A 22759-nucleotide genomic window follows, 5' to 3' on the forward strand; every position below is an offset into this window, starting at 1 on the left:
GCCTCTCTGTATACACAAGCCAGTCTTTATACACCAGCCTCTCTGTGTACCCCAGCCTCTCTGCATACACCAGCCTTTCTTCTGTATACCCTGGCTTGTCTTTTATATACACTAGCCTGACTAAAAAAGAAAGAAAGAAAGAGAGAAGTAAAGAATTAAAGAAAGAAAAAAAAAGGGAGGGAGAGGAGGAAAGAAATAAAGAACGAAGGATAGAAAGAAAGAAGGAAGCAAAGTAAGGAAGGAAGGAGAAAAGGGAAGGAAGAGAGAAGGAAAGAAAGAAGGATAGAAAGAAAGAAAGAAAGAGAAATAAAGAAAGAAAGAAAGAAAGAAGGAAAGTTGGAAAAGGGAGGCCGAGAGAGAAGGAAAGAATGAATGAAAGAAAGAAGGAAAGAAAGAAAGAAATGGGACGGGGGAGAAGGAAAGAACGAAAGAAAGAAACAAGGAAAGAAAGTAAGAAAGAAAGAAAGAAGAAAAGAAAGAAAGAGAAAGGGAGTGAAAGAAAGTAAGAAAAGGGGAGGGAGAGAAGGAAATAAAGAAAGATAGATAGAAAGAAAGAAAGGAAGAAAGAAAAGATAGGGAGGTAAAGAAAGAATGGAAGGAGAAAAAAGAAGGAAGAGAGAAGAAGGAAAGAAAGAAGGAAAGAAAGAAGGAAAGAAAGAAGGAAAGAAAGAAGGAAAGAAATAAAAGGGAGGCAGAGAGAGAAGGAAAGAATGAATGAAAGAAAGAACAAAAGAAAGAAAGAAATGGGACGGGGTGAAGGAAAGAATGAAAGAAAGAAAGGATGAAAGAGTGAAAGAAGAATGAAAGCACTAAAGAAGGAAAGAAAGAGGGAAAAAAGAAGAAGGAAGGGAGAAAGAAAAAGGGAAAGAACGAACAAAAGAATAATTAAAAAAGATAGAAGGAATGAAAGAGGAAAAGGAACGGAGACAGAAGGAAAGAAAAAAAAGAAGGAAAGAAATAAAGGAAGAAAAATGGAGGGATAGAAGGAAAGAAATAATGTAAGAAGGAGAGAAAGAAAAACAGAGGGAGGGAGAAGGAAAGAAAGAAAGAAAACAAAATAAAGAAAGAAAAAAGGAAGGAGAGAGAAGTAAAGCAGGAATTAATGAAAGAAGAAAGAGGGAAAGAAAGAGAGAAAAAAAGGAAAGGAGCAGGGGAGAAGGAAAGATAAAAGAAAGAAAGAAAGAAAGAAAGAAAGAAAGAAAAAGAAAGAAAGAAGGAAGCAAAGAAAGCAAGGAAGGAGAAAAAGGAAGGAAGAGAGAAGGAAAGAAATAAGGATAGAAAGGAAGAAGGAAAGAAATAAGGATAGAAAGGAAGAAAGAAAGAAAGAAGGAAAGAAAGAAAGAAGGAAAGATGGAAAAGGGAGGCCGAGAGAGAGGAAAGAATGAATGAAAGACTGTCTTCTGAATACACAAGCCTATCTGTATACAATAGCCTACCTTCTGTACACGCTAGACTCTCTATATACACTAGCTAGTCTTCTGTATACACTAGCCTCTTTGTATTCACTAGCCTCTGTGCATACCTTAGCCTCTGTGTATACACTAGCCTCTCTGTATACCTCAGCCTGTTTATTGTATACCATAGACTCTCTGTATACCCCAGCCTCTCTGTATATACTAGTCTGTCTGCATACGGAAACCAAGCTGCATACAATAGCCTCTCTGTGTACCCCAGGCTCTCTGTATACCATTGACTGTCTTCTGTATACACTAGCCTCTCCGTATCAACTAGCCTCTCTGTAGCTCTCTGTGTACCCCAGCCTCTCTGTATATAGTAGCCTTTCTGTATACCCCAGCCTGTCTTTTGTATACACATGCCTATCTTCTACATACACTTACCTGTCTTCTTTTTACCCTAGTCTCCCCGTATACCCCAGCATCTCTGTATACACTAGTCTCTCTGTATACCCTAGCTTGTCTTCTGTATACACTAGCCAATCTGTATACACTATCCTGTCTTCTGTACACACTAGCCTCTCTGTATACAGTGTCTTCCCTAGTGTCTCTATATACCCTAGCCATTCTGTATATCCTAGCCTGTGTTCTGTATATACTAGCCTGTGTTCTGTATACACTAGCCTCTCTGTATACCCTAACCTTTCTGTAAAAACTAGCCTCTCTGTAGCTCTCTGTATACCCCAGCCTCTCTGTATACACAAGCCAGTCTTTATACACCAGCCTCTCTGTGTACCCCAGCCTCTCTGCATACACCAGCCTTTCTTCTGTATACCCTGGCTTGTCTTTTATATACACTAGCCTGACTAAAAAAGAAAGAAAGAAAGAGAGAAGTAAAGAATTAAAGAAAGAAAAAAAAAGGGAGGGAGAGGAGGAAAGAAATAAAGAACGAAGGATAGAAAGAAAGAAGGAAGCAAAGTAAGGAAGGAAGGAGAAAAGGGAAGGAAGAGAGAAGGAAAGAAAGAAGGATAGAAAGAAAGAAAGAAAGAGAAATAAAGAAAGAAAGAAAGAAAGAAGGAAAGTTGGAAAAGGGAGGCCGAGAGAGAAGGAAAGAATGAATGAAAGAAAGAAGGAAAGAAAGAAAGAAATGGGACGGGGGAGAAGGAAAGAACGAAAGAAAGAAACAAGGAAAGAAAGTAAGAAAGAAAGAAAGAAGAAAAGAAAGAAAGAGAAAGGGAGTGAAAGAAAGTAAGAAAAGGGGAGGGAGAGAAGGAAATAAAGAAAGATAGATAGAAAGAAAGAAAGGAAGAAAGAAAAGATAGGGAGGTAAAGAAAGAATGGAAGGAGAAAAAAGAAGGAAGAGAGAAGAAGGAAAGAAAGAAGGAAAGAAAGAAGGAAAGAAAGAAGGAAAGAAAGAAGGAAAGAAATAAAAGGGAGGCAGAGAGAGAAGGAAAGAATGAATGAAAGAAAGAACAAAAGAAAGAAAGAAATGGGACGGGGTGAAGGAAAGAATGAAAGAAAGAAAGGATGAAAGAGTGAAAGAAGAATGAAAGCACTAAAGAAGGAAAGAAAGAGGGAAAAAAGAAGAAGGAAGGGAGAAAGAAAAAGGGAAAGAACGAACAAAAGAATAATTAAAAAAGATAGAAGGAATGAAAGAGGAAAAGGAACGGAGACAGAAGGAAAGAAAAAAAAGAAGGAAAGAAATAAAGGAAGAAAAATGGAGGGATAGAAGGAAAGAAATAATGTAAGAAGGAGAGAAAGAAAAACAGAGGGAGGGAGAAGGAAAGAAAGAAAGAAAACAAAATAAAGAAAGAAAAAAGGAAGGAGAGAGAAGTAAAGCAGGAATTAATGAAAGAAGAAAGAGGGAAAGAAAGAGAGAAAAAAAGGAAAGGAGCAGGGGAGAAGGAAAGATAAAAGAAAGAAAGAAAGAAAGAAAGAAAGAAAGAAAGAAAAAGAAAGAAAGAAGGAAGCAAAGAAAGCAAGGAAGGAGAAAAAGGAAGGAAGAGAGAAGGAAAGAAATAAGGATAGAAAGGAAGAAGGAAAGAAATAAGGATAGAAAGGAAGAAAGAAAGAAAGAAGGAAAGAAAGAAAGAAGGAAAGATGGAAAAGGGAGGCCGAGAGAGAGGAAAGAATGAATGAAAGACTGTCTTCTGAATACACAAGCCTATCTGTATACAATAGCCTACCTTCTGTACACGCTAGACTCTCTATATACACTAGCTAGTCTTCTGTATACACTAGCCTCTTTGTATTCACTAGCCTCTGTGCATACCTTAGCCTCTGTGTATAAACTAGCCTCTCTGTATACCTCAGCCTGTTTATTGTATACCATAGACTCTCTGTATACCCCAGCCTCTCTGTATATACTAGTCTGTCTGCATACGGAAACCAAGCTGCATACAATAGCCTCTCTGTGTACCCCAGGCTCTCTGTATACCATTGACTGTCTTCTGTATACACTAGCCTCTCCGTATCAACTAGCCTCTCTGTAGCTCTCTGTGTACCCCAGCCTCTCTGTATATAGTAGCCTTTCTGTATACCCCAGCCTGTCTTTTGTATACACATGCCTATCTTCTACATACACTTACCTGTCTTCTTTTTACCCTAGTCTCCCCGTATACCCCAGCATCTCTGTATACACTAGTCTCTCTGTATACCCTAGCTTGTCTTCTGTATACACTAGCCAATCTGTATACACTATCCTGTCTTCTGTACACACTAGCCTCTCTGTATACAGTGTCTTCCCTAGTGTCTCTATATACCCTAGCCATTCTGTATATCCTAGCCTGTGTTCTGTATATACTAGCCTGTGTTCTGTATACACTAGCCTCTCTGTATACCCTAACCTTTCTGTAAAAACTAGCCTCTCTGTAGCTCTCTGTATACCCCAGCCTCTCTGTATACACAAGCCAGTCTTTATACACCAGCCTCTCTGTGTACCCCAGCCTCTCTGCATACACCAGCCTTTCTTCTGTATACCCTGGCTTGTCTTTTATATACACTAGCCTGACTAAAAAAGAAAGAAAGAAAGAGAGAAGTAAAGAATTAAAGAAAGAAAAAAAAAGGGAGGGAGAGGAGGAAAGAAATAAAGAACGAAGGATAGAAAGAAAGAAGGAAGCAAAGTAAGGAAGGAAGGAGAAAAGGGAAGGAAGAGAGAAGGAAAGAAAGAAGGATAGAAAGAAAGAAAGAAAGAGAAATAAAGAAAGAAAGAAAGAAAGAAGGAAAGTTGGAAAAGGGAGGCCGAGAGAGAAGGAAAGAATGAATGAAAGAAAGAAGGAAAGAAAGAAAGAAATGGGACGGGGGAGAAGGAAAGAACGAAAGAAAGAAACAAGGAAAGAAAGTAAGAAAGAAAGAAAGAAGAAAAGAAAGAAAGAGAAAGGGAGTGAAAGAAAGTAAGAAAAGGGGAGGGAGAGAAGGAAATAAAGAAAGATAGATAGAAAGAAAGAAAGGAAGAAAGAAAAGATAGGGAGGTAAAGAAAGAATGGAAGGAGAAAAAAGAAGGAAGAGAGAAGAAGGAAAGAAAGAAGGAAAGAAAGAAGGAAAGAAAGAAGGAAAGAAAGAAGGAAAGAAATAAAAGGGAGGCAGAGAGAGAAGGAAAGAATGAATGAAAGAAAGAACAAAAGAAAGAAAGAAATGGGACGGGGTGAAGGAAAGAATGAAAGAAAGAAAGGATGAAAGAGTGAAAGAAGAATGAAAGCACTAAAGAAGGAAAGAAAGAGGGAAAAAAGAAGAAGGAAGGGAGAAAGAAAAAGGGAAAGAACGAACAAAAGAATAATTAAAAAAGATAGAAGGAATGAAAGAGGAAAAGGAACGGAGACAGAAGGAAAGAAAAAAAAGAAGGAAAGAAATAAAGGAAGAAAAATGGAGGGATAGAAGGAAAGAAATAATGTAAGAAGGAGAGAAAGAAAAACAGAGGGAGGGAGAAGGAAAGAAAGAAAGAAAACAAAATAAAGAAAGAAAAAAGGAAGGAGAGAGAAGTAAAGCAGGAATTAATGAAAGAAGAAAGAGGGAAAGAAAGAGAGAAAAAAAGGAAAGGAGCAGGGGAGAAGGAAAGATAAAAGAAAGAAAGAAAGAAAGAAAGAAAGAAAGAAAAAGAAAGAAAGAAGGAAGCAAAGAAAGCAAGGAAGGAGAAAAAGGAAGGAAGAGAGAAGGAAAGAAATAAGGATAGAAAGGAAGAAGGAAAGAAATAAGGATAGAAAGGAAGAAAGAAAGAAAGAAGGAAAGAAAGAAAGAAGGAAAGATGGAAAAGGGAGGCCGAGAGAGAGGAAAGAATGAATGAAAGACTGTCTTCTGAATACACAAGCCTATCTGTATACAATAGCCTACCTTCTGTACACGCTAGACTCTCTATATACACTAGCTAGTCTTCTGTATACACTAGCCTCTTTGTATTCACTAGCCTCTGTGCATACCTTAGCCTCTGTGTATACACTAGCCTCTCTGTATACCTCAGCCTGTTTATTGTATACCATAGACTCTCTGTATACCCCAGCCTCTCTGTATATACTAGTCTGTCTGCATACGGAAACCAAGCTGCATACAATAGCCTCTCTGTGTACCCCAGGCTCTCTGTATACCATTGACTGTCTTCTGTATACACTAGCCTCTCCGTATCAACTAGCCTCTCTGTAGCTCTCTGTGTACCCCAGCCTCTCTGTATATAGTAGCCTTTCTGTATACCCCAGCCTGTCTTTTGTATACACATGCCTATCTTCTACATACACTTACCTGTCTTCTTTTTACCCTAGTCTCCCCGTATACCCCAGCATCTCTGTATACACTAGTCTCTCTGTATACCCTAGCTTGTCTTCTGTATACACTAGCCAATCTGTATACACTATCCTGTCTTCTGTACACACTAGCCTCTCTGTATACAGTGTCTTCCCTAGTGTCTCTATATACCCTAGCCATTCTGTATATCCTAGCCTGTGTTCTGTATATACTAGCCTGTGTTCTGTATACACTAGCCTCTCTGTATACCCTAACCTTTCTGTAAAAACTAGCCTCTCTGTAGCTCTCTGTATACCCCAGCCTCTCTGTATACACAAGCCAGTCTTTATACACCAGCCTCTCTGTGTACCCCAGCCTCTCTGCATACACCAGCCTTTCTTCTGTATACCCTGGCTTGTCTTTTATATACACTAGCCTGACTAAAAAAGAAAGAAAGAAAGAGAGAAGTAAAGAATTAAAGAAAGAAAAAAAAAGGGAGGGAGAGGAGGAAAGAAATAAAGAACGAAGGATAGAAAGAAAGAAGGAAGCAAAGTAAGGAAGGAAGGAGAAAAGGGAAGGAAGAGAGAAGGAAAGAAAGAAGGATAGAAAGAAAGAAAGAAAGAGAAATAAAGAAAGAAAGAAAGAAAGAAGGAAAGTTGGAAAAGGGAGGCCGAGAGAGAAGGAAAGAATGAATGAAAGAAAGAAGGAAAGAAAGAAAGAAATGGGACGGGGGAGAAGGAAAGAACGAAAGAAAGAAACAAGGAAAGAAAGTAAGAAAGAAAGAAAGAAGAAAAGAAAGAAAGAGAAAGGGAGTGAAAGAAAGTAAGAAAAGGGGAGGGAGAGAAGGAAATAAAGAAAGATAGATAGAAAGAAAGAAAGGAAGAAAGAAAAGATAGGGAGGTAAAGAAAGAATGGAAGGAGAAAAAAGAAGGAAGAGAGAAGAAGGAAAGAAAGAAGGAAAGAAAGAAGGAAAGAAAGAAGGAAAGAAAGAAGGAAAGAAATAAAAGGGAGGCAGAGAGAGAAGGAAAGAATGAATGAAAGAAAGAACAAAAGAAAGAAAGAAATGGGACGGGGTGAAGGAAAGAATGAAAGAAAGAAAGGATGAAAGAGTGAAAGAAGAATGAAAGCACTAAAGAAGGAAAGAAAGAGGGAAAAAAGAAGAAGGAAGGGAGAAAGAAAAAGGGAAAGAACGAACAAAAGAATAATTAAAAAAGATAGAAGGAATGAAAGAGGAAAAGGAACGGAGAAAGAAGGAAAGAAAAAAAAAAGAAAGAAATAAAGGAAGAAAAATGGTGGGATAGAAGGAAAGAAATAATGTAAGAAGGAGAGAAAGAAAAACAGAGGGAGGGAGAAGGAAAGAAAGAAAGAAAACAAAATAAAGAAAGAAAAAAGGAAGGAGAGAGAAGTAAAGCAGGAATTAATGAAAGAAGAAAGAGGGAAAGAAAGAGAGAAAAAAAGGAAAGGAGCAGGGGAGAAGGAAAGATAAAAGAAAGAAAGAAAGAAGGAAGGAAGGAAGCAAAGAAAGCAAGGAAGGAGAAAAAGGAAGGAAGAGAGAAGGAAAGAAATAAGGATAGAAAGGAAGAAAGAAAGAAAGAAGGAAAGAAAGAAAGAAGAAAAGATGGAAAAGGGAGGCCGAGAGAGAGGAAAGAATGAATGAAAGACTGTCTTCTGAATACACAAGCCTATCTGTATACACTAGCCTACCTTCTGTACACGCTAGACTCTCTATATACACTAGCCAGTCTTCTGTATACACTAGCCTCTATGTATTCACTAGCCTCTGTGCATACCTTAGCCTCTGTGTATACACTAGCCTCTCTGTATACCTCAGCCTGTTTATTGTATACCATAGACTCTCTGTATACCCCAGCCTCTCTGTATATACTAGTCTGTCTGCATACGGAAACCAATCTGCATACAATAGCCTCTCTGTGTACCCCAGGCTCTCTGTATACCATTGACTGTCTTCTGTATACACTAGCCTCTCTGTATAAACTAGCCTCTCTGTAGCTCTCTGTGTACCCTAGCCTCTCTGTATATAGTAGCCTCTCTGTATACCCCAGCCTGTCTTTTGTATACACATGCCTATCTTCTACATACACTTACCTGTCTTCTTTTTACCCTAGTCTCCCCGTATACCCCAGCTTCTCTGTATACACTAGCCTCTCTGTATACCCTAGCTTGTCTTCTGTATACACTAGCCAATCTGTATACACTATCCTGTCTTCTGTACACACTAGCCTCTCTGTATACAGTGTCTTCCCTAGTGTCTCTATATACCCTAGCCATTCTGTATATCCTAGCCTGTGTTCTGTATATACTAGCCTGTGTTCTGTATACACTATCCTCTCTGTATACCCTAACCTCTCTGTAAAAACTAGCCTCTCTGTAGCTCTCTGTATACCCCAGCCTCTCTGTATACACAAGCCAGTCTTTATACACCAGCCTCTCTGTGTACCCCAGCCTCTCTGCATACACCAGCCTTTCTTCTGTATACCCTGGCTTGTCTTTTATATACACTAGCCTGACTAAAAAAGAAAGAAAGAGAGAAGTAAAGAATTAAAGAAAGAAAGAAAAAGGGAGGGAGAGAAGGAAAGAAATAAACAACGAAGGATAGAAAGAAAGAAGGAAGCAAAGTAAGGAAGGAAGGAGAAAAGGGAAGGAAGAGAGAAGGAAAGAAAGAAGGATAGAAAGAAAGAAAGAAAGAGAAATAAAGAAAGAAAGAAAGAAAGAAAGAAGGAAAGTTGGAAAAGGGAGGCCGAGAGAGAAGGAAAGAATGAATGAAAGAAAGAAGGAAAGAAAGAAAGAAATGGGACGGGGGAGAAGGAAAGAACGAAAGAAAGAAACAAGGAAAGAAAGTAAGAAAGAAAGAAAGAAGAAAAGAAAGAAAGAGAAAGGGAGTGAAAGAAAGTAAGAAAAGGGGAGGGAGAGAAGGAAATAAAGAAAGATAGATAGAAAGAAAGAAAGGAAGAAAGAAAAGATAGGGAGGTAAAGAAAGAATGGAAGGAGAAAAAAGAAGGAAGAGAGAAGGAAGAAAGAAAGAAGGAAAGAAAGAAGGAAAGAAAGAAGGAAAGAAAGAAGGAAAGAAATAAAAGGGAGGCAGAGAGAGAAGGAAAGAATGAATGAAAGAAAGAACGAAAGAAAGAAAGAAATGGGACGGGGTGAAGGAAAGAATGAAAGAAAGAAAGGATGAAAGAGTGAAAGAAGAATGAAAGCACTAAAGAAGGAAAGAAAGAGGGAAAAAAGAAGAAGGAAGTGAGAAAGAAAAAGGGAAAGAACGAACAAAAGAATAATTAAAAAAGATAGAAGGAATGAAAGAGGAAAAGGAACGGAGACAGAAGGAAAGAAAAAAAAGAAGGAAAGAAATAAAGGAAGAAAAATGGAGGGAGAGAAGGAAAGAAATAATGTAAGAAGAAGAGAAAGAAAAACATAGGGAGGGAGAAGGAAAGAAAGAAAGAAAACAAAATAAAGAAAGAAAAAAGGAAGGAGAGAGAAGTAAAGCAGGAATTAATGAAAGAAGAAAGAGGGAAAAAAAAAGAGAGAAAAAAAGGAAAGGAGCAGGGGAGAAGGAAAGATAAAAGAAAGAAAGAAAGAAGGAAGCAAAGAAAGCAAGGAAGGAGAAAAAGGAAGGAAGAGAGAAGGAAATAAATAAGGATAGAAAGGAAGAAAGAAAGAAAGAAAGAAGGAAAGAAAGAAAGAAGGAAAGATGGAAAAGGGAGGCCGAGAGAGAGGAAAGAATGAATGAAAGACTGTCTTCTGAATACACAAGCCTATCTGTATACAATAGCCTACCTTCTGTACACGCTAGACTCTCTATATACACTAGCCAGTCTTCTGTATACACTAGCCTCTATGTATTCACTAGCCTCTGTGCATACCTTAGCCTCTGTGTATACACTAGCCTCTCTGTATACCTCAGTCTGTTTATTGTATACCATAGACTCTCTGTTTACCCCAGCCTCTCTGTATATACTAGTCTGTCTGCATACGGAAACCAATCTGCATACAATAGCCTCTCTGTGTACCCCAGGCTCTCTGTATACCATTGACTGTCTTCTGTATACACTAGCCTCTCTGTATAAACTAGCCTCTCTGTAGCTCTCTGTGTACCCCAGCCTCTCTGTATATAGTAGCCTCTCCGTATACCCCAGCCTGTCTTTTGTATACACATGCCTATCTTCTACATACACTAGCCTGTCTTCTTTTTGCCCTAGTCTCCCTGTATACCCCAGCTTCTCTGTATACACTAGCCTCTCTGTATACCCTAGCTTGTCTTCTGTATACACTAGCCAATCTGTGTACACTATCCTGTCTTCTGTACACACTAGCCTCTCTGTATACAGTGTCTTCCCTAGTGTCTCTATATACCCTAGCCATTCTGTATACCCTAGCCTGTGTTCTGTATATACTAGCCTGTGTTCTGTATACACTAGCCTCTCTGTATACCCTAACCTCTCTGTAAAAACTAGCCTCTCTGTAGCTCTCTGTATACCCCAGCCTCTCTGTATACACAAGCCCGTCTTTATACACCAGCCTCTCTGTGTACCCAAGCCTCTCTGCATACACCAGCCTTTCTTCTGTATACCCTGGCTTGTCTTTTATATACACTAGCCTGACTAAAAAAGAAAGAAAGAAAGAGAGAAGTAAAGAATTAAAGAAAGAAAGAAAAAGGGAGGGAGAGAAGGAAAGAAATAAAGAACGAAGGATAGAAAGAAAGAAGGAAGCAAAGAAAGGAAGGAAGGAGAAAAAGGAAGGAAGATAGAAGGAAAGAAAGAAGGATAGAAAGAAAGAAAGAGAAAGAAAGAAAGAAAGAAAGAAAAAAAGAAGGAAAGTTGGAAAAGGGAGGCTGAGAGAGAAGGAAAGAATGAATGAAAGAAAGAAGGAAAGAAAGAAAGAAATGGGACGGGGGAGAAGGAAAGAACGAAAGAAAGAAACAAGGAAAGAAAGTAAGAAAGAAGAAAAGAAAGAAAGAGAAAGGGAGTGAAAGAAAGAAAGTAAGAAAAGGGGAGGGAGAGAAGGAAATAAAGAAAGATAGATAGAAAGAAAGAAAGGAAGAAAGAAAAGATAGGGAGGTAAAGAAAGAATGGAAGGAGAAAAAAGAAGGAAGAGAGAAGGAAGAAAAAAAGAAGGGAAGAAAGAAGGAGAGAAAGAAGGAAAGAAAGAAGGAAAGAAAGAAGGAAAGAAAGAAGGAAAGAAATAAAAGGGAGGCAGAGAGAGAAGGAAAGAATGAATGAAAGAAAGAACGAAAGAAAGAAAGAAATGGGACGGGGTGAAGGAAAGAATGAAAAAAAGAAAGGATGAAAGAGTGAAAGAAGAATGAAAGCACTAAAGAAGGAAAGAAAGAGGGAAAAAAGAAGAAGGAAGGGAGAAAGAAAAAGGGAAAGAACGAACAAAAGAATAATTAAAAAAGATAGAAGGAATGAAAGTGGAAAAGGAACGGAGACCGAAGGAAAGAAATAAAGGAAGAAAAATGGAGGGAGAGAAGGAAAGAAATAATGTAAGAAGGAGAGAAAGAAAAACATAGGGAGGGAGAAGGAAAGAAAGAAAGAAAACAAAATAAAGAAAGAAAAAAGGAAGGAGAGAGAAGTAAAGCAGGAATTAATGAAAGAAGAAAGAGGGAAAGAAAGAGAGAAAAAAAGGAAAGGAGCAGGGGAGAAGGAAAGATAAAAGTAAGAAAGAAAGAAAGAAAGAAAGAAGGAAGCAAAGAAAGCAAGGAAGGAGAAAAAGGAAGGAAGAGAGAAGGAAAGAAATAAGGATAGAAAGGAAGAAAGAAAGAAAGAAGGAAAGAAAGAAAGAAGGAAAGATGGAAAAGGGAGGCCGAGAGAGAAGGATAGAATGAATGAAAGACTGTCTTCTGAATACACAAGCCTATCTGTATACAATAGCCTACCTTCTGTACACGCTAGACTCTCTATATACACTAGCCAGTCTTCTGTATACACTAGCCTCTTTGTATTCACTAGCCTCTGTGCATACCTTAGCCTCTGTGTATACACTAGCCTCTCTGTATACCTCAGCCTGTTTATTGTATACCATAGACTCTCTGTATACCCCAGCCTCTCTGTATATACTAGTCTGTCTGCATACGGAAACCAATCTGCATACAATAGCCTCTCTGTGTACCCCAGGCTCTCTGTATACCATTGACTGTCTTCTGTATACACTAGCCTCTCTGTATAAACTAGCCTCTCTGTAGCTCTCTGTGTACCCCAGCCTCTCTGTATATAGTAGCCTCTATGTATACCCCAGCCTGTCTTTTGTATACACATGCCTATCTTCTACATACACTAGCCTGTCTTCTTTTTGCCCTAGTCTTCCTGTATACCCCAGCTTCTCTGTATACACTAGCCTCTCTGTATACCCTAGCTTGTCTTCTGTATACACTAGCCAATCTGTATACACTATCCTGTCTTCTGTACACACTAGCCTCTCTGTATACAGTGTCTTCCCTAGTGTCTCTATATACCCTAGCCATTCTGTATACCCTAGCCTGTGTTCTGTATATACTAGCCTGTGTTCTGTATACACTAGCCTCTCTGTATACCCTAACCTCTCTGTAAAAACTAGCCTCTCTGTAGCTCTCTGTATACCCCAGCCTCTCTGTATACACAAGCCCGTCTTTATACACCAGCCTCTCTGTGTACCCAAGCCTCTCTGCATACACCAGCCTTTCTTCTGTATACCCTGGCTTGTCTTTTATATACACTAGCCTAACTAAAAAAGAAAGAAAGAAAGAGAGAAGTAAAGAATTAAAGAAAGAAAGAAAAAGGGAGGGAGAGAAGGAAAGAAATAAAGAACGAAGGATAGAAAGAAAGAAGGAAGCAAAGAAAGGAAGGAAGGAGAAAAAGGAAGGAAGATAGAAGGAAAGAAAGAAGGATAGAAAGAAAGAAAGAAAAAGAAAGAAAGAAAGAAAGAAAGAAAGAAAGAAAGAAAGAAAGAAAGAAAGAAAAAAAGAAAAAAAGAAGGAAAGTTGGAAAAGGGAGGCCGAGAGAGAAGGAAAGAATGAATGAAAGAAAGAAGGAAAGAAAGAAAGAAATGGGACGGGGGAGAAGGAAAGAACGAAAGAAAGAAACAAGGAAAGAAAGTAAGAAAGAAGAAAAGAAAGAAAGAGAAAGGGAGTGAAAGAAAGAAAGTAAGAAAAGGGGAGGGAGAGAAGGAAATAAAGAAAGATAGATAGAAAGAAAGAAAGGAAGAAAGAAAAGATAGGGAGGTAAAGAAAGAATGGAAGGAGAAAAAAGAAGGAAGAGAGAAGGAAGAAAAAAAGAAGGGAAGAAAGAAGGAAAGAAAGAAGGAAAGAAAGAAGGAAAGAAAGAAGGAAAGAAATAAAAGGGAGGCAGAGAGAGAAGGAAAGAATGAATGAAAGAAAGAACGAAAGAAAGAAAGAAATGGGACGGGGTGAAGGAAAGAATGAAAGAAAGAAAGGATGAAAGAGTGAAAGAAGAATGAAAGCACTAAAGAAGGAAAGAAAGAGGGAAAAAAGAAGAAGGAAGGGAGAAAGAAAAAGGGAAAGAACGAACAAAAGAATAATTAAAAAAGATAGAAGGAATGAAAGAGGAAAAGGAACGGAGACCGAAGGAAAGAAATAAAGGAAGAAAAATGGAGGGAGAGAAGGAAAGAAATAATGTAAGAAGGAGAGAAAGAAAAACATAGGGAGGGAGAAGGAAAGAAAGAAAGAAAACAAAATAAAGAAAGAAAAAAGGAAGGAGAGAGAAGTAAAGCAGGAATTAATGAAAGAAGAAAGAGGGAAAGAAAGAGAGAAAAAAAGGAAAGGAGCAGGGGAGAAGGAAAGATAAAAGTAGAAAGAAAGAAAGAAAGAAAGAAAGAAGGAAGCAAAGAAAGCAAGGAAGGAGAAAAAGGAAGGAAGAGAGAAGGAAAGAAATAAGGATAGAAAGGAAGAAAGAAAGAAAGAAGGAAAGAAAGAAAGAAGGAAAGATGGAAAAGGGAGGCCGAGAGAGAAGGATAGAATGAATGAAAGACTGTCTTCTGAATACACAAGCCTATCTGTATACAATAGCCTACCTTCTGTACACGCTAGACTCTCTATATACACTAGCCAGTCTTCTGTATACACTAGCCTCTTTGTATTCACTAGCCTCTGTGCATACCTTAGCCTCTGTGTATACACTAGCCTCTCTGTATACCTCAGCCTGTTTATTGTATACCATAGACTCTCTGTATACCCCAGCCTCTCTGTATACACTAGTCTGTCTACATACGGAAACCAATCTGCATACAATAGCCTCTCTGTGTACCCCAGGCTCTCTGTATACCATTGACTGTCTTCTGTATACACTAGCCTCTCTGTATAAACTAGCCTCTCTGTAGCTCTCTGTGTACCCCAGCCTCTCTGTGTATAGTAGCCTCTCTGTATACCCCAGCCTGTCTTTTGTATACACATGCCTATCTTCTACATACACTAGCCTGTCTTCGTTTTGCCCAATCTCCCTGTATACCCCAGCTTCTCTGTATACACTAGCCTCTCTGTATACCCTAGCTTGTCTTCTGTATACACTAGCCAATCTGTATACACTATCCTGTCTTCTGTACACACTAGCCTCTCTGTATACAGTGTCTTCCCTAGTGTCTCTATATACCCTAGCCATTCTGTATACCCTAGCCTGTGTTCTGTATATACTAGCCTGTGTTCTGTATACACTAGCCTCTCTGTATACCCTAACCTCTCTGTAAAAACTAGCCTCTCTGTAGCTCTCTGTATACCCCAGCCTCTCTGTATACACAAGCCCGTCTTTATACACCAGCCTCTCTGTGTACCCCAGCCTACACTAGCCTTTCTTCTGTATACCCTGGCTTGTCTTTTATATGCACTAGCCTGGAAGAGAGGAAGAGAAGAGAGAAGGAAGAGAGAAGGAAGAAAGAATGAAGGAAAGAAAGAAGGAAAGAAATAAAAGGGAGGCAGAGAGAGAAGGAAAGAATGAATGAAAGAAAGAAGGAAAGAAAGAAAGAAATGGGACAGGGTGAAGGAAAGAATGAAAGAAAGAAAGGATGAAAGAGTGAAAGAAGAATGAAAGCACTAAAGAAGGAAATAAAGAGGGAAAAAAGAAGAAGAAAGGGAGAAAGAAAAAGGGAAAGAACGAACAAAAGAAGAATTAAAAAAGATAGAAGGAATGAAATAGGAAAAGGAACGGAGACAGAAGGAAAGAAAAAAAGAAGGAAAGAAATAAAGGAAGAAAAATGGAGGGAGAGAAGGAAAGAAATAATGTAAGAAGGAGAGAAAGAAAAACAGAGGGAGGAAGAAGGACAGAAAGAAAGAAAACAAAATAAAGAAAGAAAAAAGGAAGGAGAGAGAAGTAAAGCAGGAATTAATGAAAGAAGAAAGAGGGAAAGAAAGAGAGAAAAAAAGGAAAGGAGCAGGGGAGAAGGAAAGATAAAAGTAGAAAGAAAGAAAGAAAGAAAGAAGGAAGCAAAGAAAGCAAGGAAGGAGAAAAAGGAAGGAAGAGAGAAGGAAAGAAATAAGGATAGAAAGGAAGAAAGAAAGAAAGAAGGAAAGAAAGAAAGAAGGAAAGATGGAAAAGGGAGGCCGAGAGAGAAGGATAGAATGAATGAAAGACTGTCTTCTGAATACACAAGCCTATCTGTATACAATAGCCTACCTTCTGTACACGCTAGACTCTCTATATACACTAGCCAGTCTTCTGTATACACTAGCCTCTTTGTATTCACTAGCCTCTGTGCATACCTTAGCCTCTGTGTATACACTAGCCTCTCTGTATACCTCAGCCTGTTTATTGTATACCATAGACTCTCTGTATACCCCAGCCTCTCTGTATATACTAGTCTGTCTACATACGGAAACCAATCTGCATACAATAGCCTCTCTGTGTACCCCAGGCTCTCTGTATACCATTGACTGTCTTCTGTATACACTAGCCTCTCTGTATAAACTAGCCTCTCTGTAGCTCTCTGTGTACCCCAGCCTCTCTGTGTATAGTAGCCTCTCTGTATACCCCAGCCTGTCTTTTGTATACACATGCCTATCTTCTACATACACTAGCCTGTCTTCGTTTTGCCCAATCTCCCTGTATACCCCAGCTTCTCTGTATACACTAGCCTCTCTGTATACCCTAGCTTGTCTTCTGTATACACTAGCCAATCTGTATACACTATCCTGTCTTCTGTACACACTAGCCTCTCTGTATACAGTGTCTTCCCTAGTGTCTCTATATACCCTAGCCATTCTGTATACCCTAGCCTGTGTTCTGTATATACTAGCCTGTGTTCTGTATACACTAGCCTCTCTGTATACCCTAACCTCTCTGTAAAAACTAGCCTCTCTGTAGCTCTCTGTATACCCCAGCCTCTCTGTATACACAAGCCCGTCTTTATACACCAGCCTCTCTGTGTACCCCAGCCTACACTAGCCTTTCTTCTGTATACCCTGGCTTGTCTTTTATATGCACTAGCCTGGAAGAGAGGAAGAGAAGAGAGAAGGAAGAGAGAAGGAAGAAAGAATGAAGGAAAGAAAGAAGGAAAGAAATAAAAGGGAGGCAGAGAGAGAAGGAAAGAATGAATGAAAGAAAGAAGGAAAGAAAGAAAGAAATGGGACAGGGTGAAGGAAAGAATGAAAGAAAGAAAGGATGAAAGAGTGAAAGAAGAATGAAAGCACTAAAGAAGGAAATAAAGAGGGAAAAAGAAGAAGAAAGGGAGAAAGAAAAAGGGAAAGAACGAACAAAAGAAGAATTAAAAAAGATAGAAGGAATGAAAGAGGAAAAGGAACGGAGACAGAAGGAAAGAAAAAAAGAAGGAAAGAAATAAAGGAAGAAAAATGGAGGGGGAGATGGAAAGAAATAATGTAAGAAGGAGAGAAAGAAAAACAGAGGGAGGAAGAAGGACAGAAAGAAAGAAAACAAAATAAAGAAAGAAAAAAGGAAGGAGAGAGAAGTAAAGCAGGAATTAATGAAAGAAGAAAGAGGGAAAGAAAGAGAGAAAAAAGGAAAGGAGCAGGGGAGAAGGAAAGATAAAAGAAAGAAAGAAGGAAGCAAAGAAAGCAAGGAAGGAGAAAAAGGAAGGAAGAGAGAAGGAAAGAAATAAGGATAGAAAGAAAGAAAGTAAGAAGGAAAGAAGGAAAGAAGGAAAGAAAGAAAGAAGGAAAGATGGAAAAGGGAGGCAGAGAGAGAAGGAAAGAATGGATGAAAGAAAGAAGGAAAGAAAGAAAGAAATGGGACAGGGAGAAGGAAAGAATGAAAGAAAGAAAGAAGGAAAGAGAGTAAGAAAGAAATAAAGAATAAACGAAAGAAAGGGAAAGGGAGTGAAAGAAAGAAAAAAGAAAGCAAGAAAAAGGGAGAGAGAGAAGGAATTAGAGAAAGAAAGATAGAAAGAAAGGAAGGAAGAAAGAAAATATAGGGAGGGAAAGATAGAAAGAAAGAAATAAAGAAAGAAAAGATAGGAATAGAGAAAGAAAGAAAACAAAATAAAGAAAGAAAAAAGTAGGGAGAGAGTAAGGAAAGCAGGAATTAAAGAAAGAGGGAGAGAAGGAAAGAAACAAAGAAAAACAGAGAAAGAAAGAAGAAAAGGAATGAAAAGGAGAAAGAAAGAAAGAAAGGAGAACAATGAAGGAAGAAGGAAAGAAAGAAAGAAAGAGAGTCGGAAAATGGGAGGGAGAGAGAAGGAAAGAAATCAAGCAAGAAGGAAAGGAAGAGAGAACAGGAAGAAAATGGAGGGAGAGAAGGAAAGAAATAATGAAAGAAATAGAGAAAGAAAAACGGAGGGAGGGAGAAGGAAAGAAATAAAGAAAGAAGGAAAGGAAGAAAGAAAAAGGGAGGGAGAGAAGGGAAGAAGGAAAGAAAGAATTAAAGAAAGAAAGAAAGAAAAAGGGTGATAGAGAAGGAAGAAAGGAAAGAAAAAAGAAAGAAAAAATGTTCTGCTCTTTCTGTTGTGTATTATTTGATCTCTTAATAAAACTATTTGAAAGTAAAAATAGCCTACCACACCTGGTATTCCCAGGCGGTCTCCCATCCAGGTACTAACCAGGGCCGACCCTACTTAGCATCCAAAATCAGACAAGATCAGGCGCATTCAGGGTGATGTGGCTGCAGGGAATCTTGCTGGCCACTCTCAAACCTCTTGACAAACACAAAGATGGTCACCTCGGCAAACAAGCAGAAAAATAAAATAGGTCATTGATGTTAACAACATATTAAAAAAAAGCCTACGGCACCTGGTATTCCCATACGGTCTCCCATCCAGGTACTAACCAGGCCCGACCCTAATTAGCATCCAAGATCAGACGAGATCAGGCGCATTCAGGGTGATGTAGCCATAGGCCATCTGGCAGGCCACTCTAAACCCTCTTGACAAACGCCAAGATGGTCACCTCGGCAAACAAGCAGAAAAATAAAATAGGTCGTTGACGCCAACAACATATTAAAAAAAGCCTACCACACCTGGTATTCCCAGGCGGTCTCCCAACCAGGTACTAACCAGGCCCGACCCTGCTTAGCATCCGAGATGAGACAAGATCGGGAACATTCAGGGTGATGTGGCCGTAGGAGATCTTGTTGGCCATTTTCAACCCTCTTGACAAACGCCAAGATGGTCACCTCAGCAAACAAGCAGAAAAATAAAACAGGTTGTCGACGCCAACAACATATTAACAAGTCTCCCATCCAGGTACTAACCAGACCTGACCCTGCTTAGAATCCAAGATCAGACTAGATCAGGCACATTCAGGGTGACGTGGCCGTAGGTGATCTTGCTGGCCACTCTAAAGCCTCATGACAAACGCCAAGATGGTCACCTCGGCAAAAAAGCAGAAAAATTAAACAGGTCGCCGACGGCAACAACATATTAAAAAAAGCCTACGGCACCTGGTATTCCCATACGGTCTTCCATCCAGGTACTAACCAGGCCCGACCCTAATTAGCATCCAAGATCAGACGAGATCAGGCGCATTCAGGGTGATGTAGCCATAGGCCATCTGGCAGGCCACTCTAAACCCTCTTGACAAATGCCAAGATGGTCACCTCGGCAAACAAGCAGAAAAATAAAATAGGTCGTTGACGCCAACAACATATTAAAAAAATCCTACCACACCTGGTATTCCCAGGCGGTCTCCCAACCAGGTACTAACCAGGCCCGACCCTGCTTAGCATCCCAAATGAGACAAGATCGGGAACATTCAGGGTGATGTGGCCGTAGGAGATCTTGCTGGCCATTCTCAACCCTCTTGAAAAAAGCCAAGATGGTCACCTCAGCAAACAAGCAGAAAAATAAAACAGGTTGTCGACGCCAACAACATATTAACAAGTCTCCCATCCAGGTACTAACCAGACCTGACCCTGCTTAGAATCCAAGATCAGACTAGATCAGGCACATTCAGGGTGATGTGGCCGTAGGTGATCTTGCTGGCCACTCTAAAGCCTCATGACAAACGCCAAGATGGTCACCTTGGCAAAAAAGCTGAAAAATTAAACAGGTCGCCGACGGCAACAACATATAAAAAAAAAGCCTACGGCACCTGGTATTCCCATACGGTCTTCCATCCAGGTACTAACCAGGCCCGACCCTAATTAGCATCCAAGATCAGACGAGATCAGGCACATTCAGGGTGATGTAGCCATAGGCCATCTGGCAGGCCACTCTAAACCCTCTTGACAAACGCCAAGATGGTCACCTCGGCAAACAAGCAGAAAAATAAAATAGGTCGTTGACGCCAACAACATATTAAAAAAAGCCTACCACACCTGGTATTCCCAGGCGGTCTCCCAACCAGGTACTAACCAGGCCCGACCCTGCTTAGCATCCGAAATGAGACAAGATCGGGAACATTCAGGGTGATGTGGCCGTAGGAGATCTTGCTGGCCATTCTCAACCCTCTTGAAAAAAGCCAAGATGGTCACCTCAGCAAACAAGCAGAAAAATAAAACAGGTTGTCGACGCCAACAACATATTAACAAGTCTCCCATCCAGGTACTAACCAGACCTGACCCTGCTTAGAATCCAAGATCAGACTAGATCAGGCACATTCAGGGTGATGTGGCCGTAGGTGATCTTGCTGGCCACTCTAAAGCCTCATGACAAACGCCAAGATGGTCACCTCGGCAAAAAAGCAGAAAATCTAAACAGGTCGCCGACGGCAACAACATATTAAAAAAAGCCTACGGCACCTGGTATTCCCATACGGTCTTCCATCCAGGTACTAACCAGGCCCGACCCTAATTAGCATCCAAGATCAGACGAGATCAGGCGCATTCAGGGTGATGTAGCCATAGGCCATCTGGCAGGCCACTCTAAACCCTCTTGACAAATGCCAAGATGGTCACCTCGGCAAACAAGCAGAAAAATAAAATAGGTCGTTGACGCCAACAACATATTAAAAAAAGCCTACCACACCTGGTATTCCCAGGCGGTCTCCCATCCAGGTACTAACCAGACCTGACCCTGCTTAGAATCCAAGATCAGACTAGATCAGGCACATTCAGGGTGATGTGGCCGTAGGTGATCTTGCTGGCCACTCTAAAGCCTCATGACAAACGCCAAGATGGTCACCTCGGCAAAAAAGCAGAAAATCTAAACAGGTCGCCGACGGCAACAACATATTAAAAAAAGCCCTACGGCACCTGGTATTCCCAGGCAGTCTCCCATCCAGGTACTAACCAGACCTGACCCTGCTTAGAATCCAAGATCAGACTAGATCAGGCACATTCAGGGTGATGTGGCTGTAGGTGATCTTGCTGGCCACTCTAAAGCCTCATGACAAACGCCACGTCTCCCATCCAGGTACTAACCAGGCCCGACATTGCTTAGCATCTGAGATCACACGAGATCGGGCGCATTCTGGGTGATGTGAATGTAGGCGATCTTGCAGGCCACTCTCACCCCTCTTGACAAACGCCAAGATGGTCACCTCGGCAAACAAGCAGAAAAATAAAACAGGTCGTTGACGCCAACAACATATTAAAAAAAACCTACGACACCTGGTATTCCCATGCGGTGTCCCATCCAGGTACTAACCAAGCCCGACCCTGCTTAGCATCCGAGATCAGGCGCATTCAGGGTGATGTGGCCGTAGGCGATCTTGCTGGCCACTCTCAACCTTCTTGACAAACGGCAAGATGGTCACCTCGGCAAAAAAGCAGAAAAATTAAACAGGTCGCCGACGGCAACAACATATTAAAAAAAGCCTACGGCACCTGGTATTCCCAGGCGGTCTCCCATCCAGGTACTAACCAGGCCCGACATTGCTTAGCATCTGAGATCACACGAGATCGGGCGCATTCTGGGTGATGTGAATGTAAGCGATCTTGCTGGCCACTCTCAACCCTCTTGACAAACGCCAAGATGGTCACCTCAGAAAAAAGCAGAAAAATAAAACAGGTCATTGATGCCAATAACATATTAAAAAAATGCCAACGGCACCTGGTATTCCCAGGCAGTCTCCAATCCAGGTACTAACGAAGCCTGACCCTGCTTAGCATCCAAGATAAGACGAGATTAGTTGCATTCAGGGTGATGTGGCCATAGGCAATCTTGCTGGCCACTCTCAACCCTCTTGACAAACGCCAAGACTTCGGCAAACAAGCAGAAAAATAAAATAGGTTGTTGACGCCAACAACATATTAAAAAAAAGCCTACGGTACCATGTATTCTTAGGCGGTCTCCCATACAGGTACTAAGCAGGCCCGACCCTGCTTAGCATCCAGGATCAGACTAGATCAGCTGCTTTCTGGGTGATGTGGCAAAAGGCGATCTTGATGGCCACTCTCAACCCTCTTGACAAACACCAAGATAGTCACCTCAGCAAACAAGCAGAAAAATAAAACATGTTGTTGACGCCAACAACATATTAAAAAAAGCCAACGGCACCTGGTATTCCCAGGCGGTCTCCCATCCAGGTACTAACCAGGAACGACGCTGCTTAGCATCAGAGATCAGACGAGATCGGGCGCATTCTGGGTGATGTGGCAAAAGCAGATCTTGCTCGCCACTCTCAACCCTCTTGACAAACACAAGGATGGTCACCTCAGCAAACAAGCAGAAAAATAAAACAGGTCGTTAATGCCAACAACATATTGAAAAAAAAAGCCCACAGCACCTGGTATTCCCAGGCGGTCTCCCATCCAGGTACCAACCAGGCCAGACACTGCTTAGCATCCGAAATCAGAAGAGATCAGGAACCTTCATGGTGATGTGGCCGTAGGGGATTTTGCTGGCCACTCTTAACCCTCTTGAAAAACGCCAAGATGGTCACCTCGGCAATCAAGCAGCAAAATAAAATAGGTAGTTGACGTCAACAACATATTAAAAAAAGCCTGCGGCACCTGGTATTCCAAGGCAGTCTCCCATCCAGGTACTAACCAGGCCCAACCCTGCTTAGCATCCAATATCAGATGAGATCGAGCGCATTCATGGTGATGTGGCCATAAGCGATCTTGCTGGCCACTCTCAACCCTCTTGACAAACGCCAATATGGTCACCTCAGCAAACAAGAAGAAAAATAAAACAGGTCGTTGATGCCAACAACATATTAAAAAATAGCCTATCGCACCTGGTATTCCCAGGCGGTATCCCATCCAGGTACTACCCAGGCTCGACCCTGCTTAGCATCCAAGATCAGATGAGATCAGGCGCATTCTGAGTGATGTGGCCCTCTTGGCAAACGCCAAGATGGTCACCTCAGCAAACAAGCAGAAAAATAG

General features: G+C 40.6%; 15 pseudogenes; all 15 read right to left on the reverse strand.

Moving 5' to 3' along the window:
• Positions 1–18040: 18040 nt before the first annotated feature.
• On the reverse strand, positions 18041–18159 carry LOC143949977 (5S ribosomal RNA; annotated as a pseudogene).
• Positions 18160–18267: 108 nt separating this feature from the next.
• Positions 18268–18386, reverse strand: LOC143945825 (5S ribosomal RNA; annotated as a pseudogene).
• Positions 18387–18493: 107 nt separating this feature from the next.
• On the reverse strand, positions 18494–18612 carry LOC143948481 (5S ribosomal RNA; annotated as a pseudogene).
• Positions 18613–18916: 304 nt separating this feature from the next.
• Positions 18917–19035, reverse strand: LOC143947053 (5S ribosomal RNA; annotated as a pseudogene).
• A 107-nt stretch (positions 19036–19142) lies between these two features.
• LOC143949997 (5S ribosomal RNA) lies at positions 19143–19261 on the reverse strand (annotated as a pseudogene).
• A 305-nt stretch (positions 19262–19566) lies between these two features.
• On the reverse strand, positions 19567–19685 carry LOC143947688 (5S ribosomal RNA; annotated as a pseudogene).
• Positions 19686–19792: 107 nt separating this feature from the next.
• LOC143949151 (5S ribosomal RNA) lies at positions 19793–19911 on the reverse strand (annotated as a pseudogene).
• Positions 19912–20215: 304 nt separating this feature from the next.
• On the reverse strand, positions 20216–20334 carry LOC143947054 (5S ribosomal RNA; annotated as a pseudogene).
• Positions 20335–20441: 107 nt separating this feature from the next.
• Positions 20442–20560, reverse strand: LOC143949800 (5S ribosomal RNA; annotated as a pseudogene).
• A 108-nt stretch (positions 20561–20668) lies between these two features.
• LOC143949944 (5S ribosomal RNA) lies at positions 20669–20787 on the reverse strand (annotated as a pseudogene).
• Positions 20788–21025: 238 nt separating this feature from the next.
• On the reverse strand, positions 21026–21134 carry LOC143949018 (5S ribosomal RNA; annotated as a pseudogene).
• Positions 21135–21241: 107 nt separating this feature from the next.
• LOC143949377 (5S ribosomal RNA) lies at positions 21242–21360 on the reverse strand (annotated as a pseudogene).
• A 783-nt stretch (positions 21361–22143) lies between these two features.
• Positions 22144–22262, reverse strand: LOC143949989 (5S ribosomal RNA; annotated as a pseudogene).
• Positions 22263–22369: 107 nt separating this feature from the next.
• Positions 22370–22488, reverse strand: LOC143948268 (5S ribosomal RNA; annotated as a pseudogene).
• A 116-nt stretch (positions 22489–22604) lies between these two features.
• LOC143949880 (5S ribosomal RNA) lies at positions 22605–22708 on the reverse strand (annotated as a pseudogene).
• Positions 22709–22759: the final 51 nt, after the last annotated feature.

Source organism: Lithobates pipiens, unplaced genomic scaffold, assembly GCF_037356315.1.
Source record: "Lithobates pipiens isolate NorthernLeopardFrog02 unplaced genomic scaffold, aLitPip1_a1.2 Scaffold_30, whole genome shotgun sequence".
In the NCBI taxonomy this organism is placed as follows: Eukaryota; Metazoa; Chordata; class Amphibia; order Anura; family Ranidae; genus Lithobates; species Lithobates pipiens.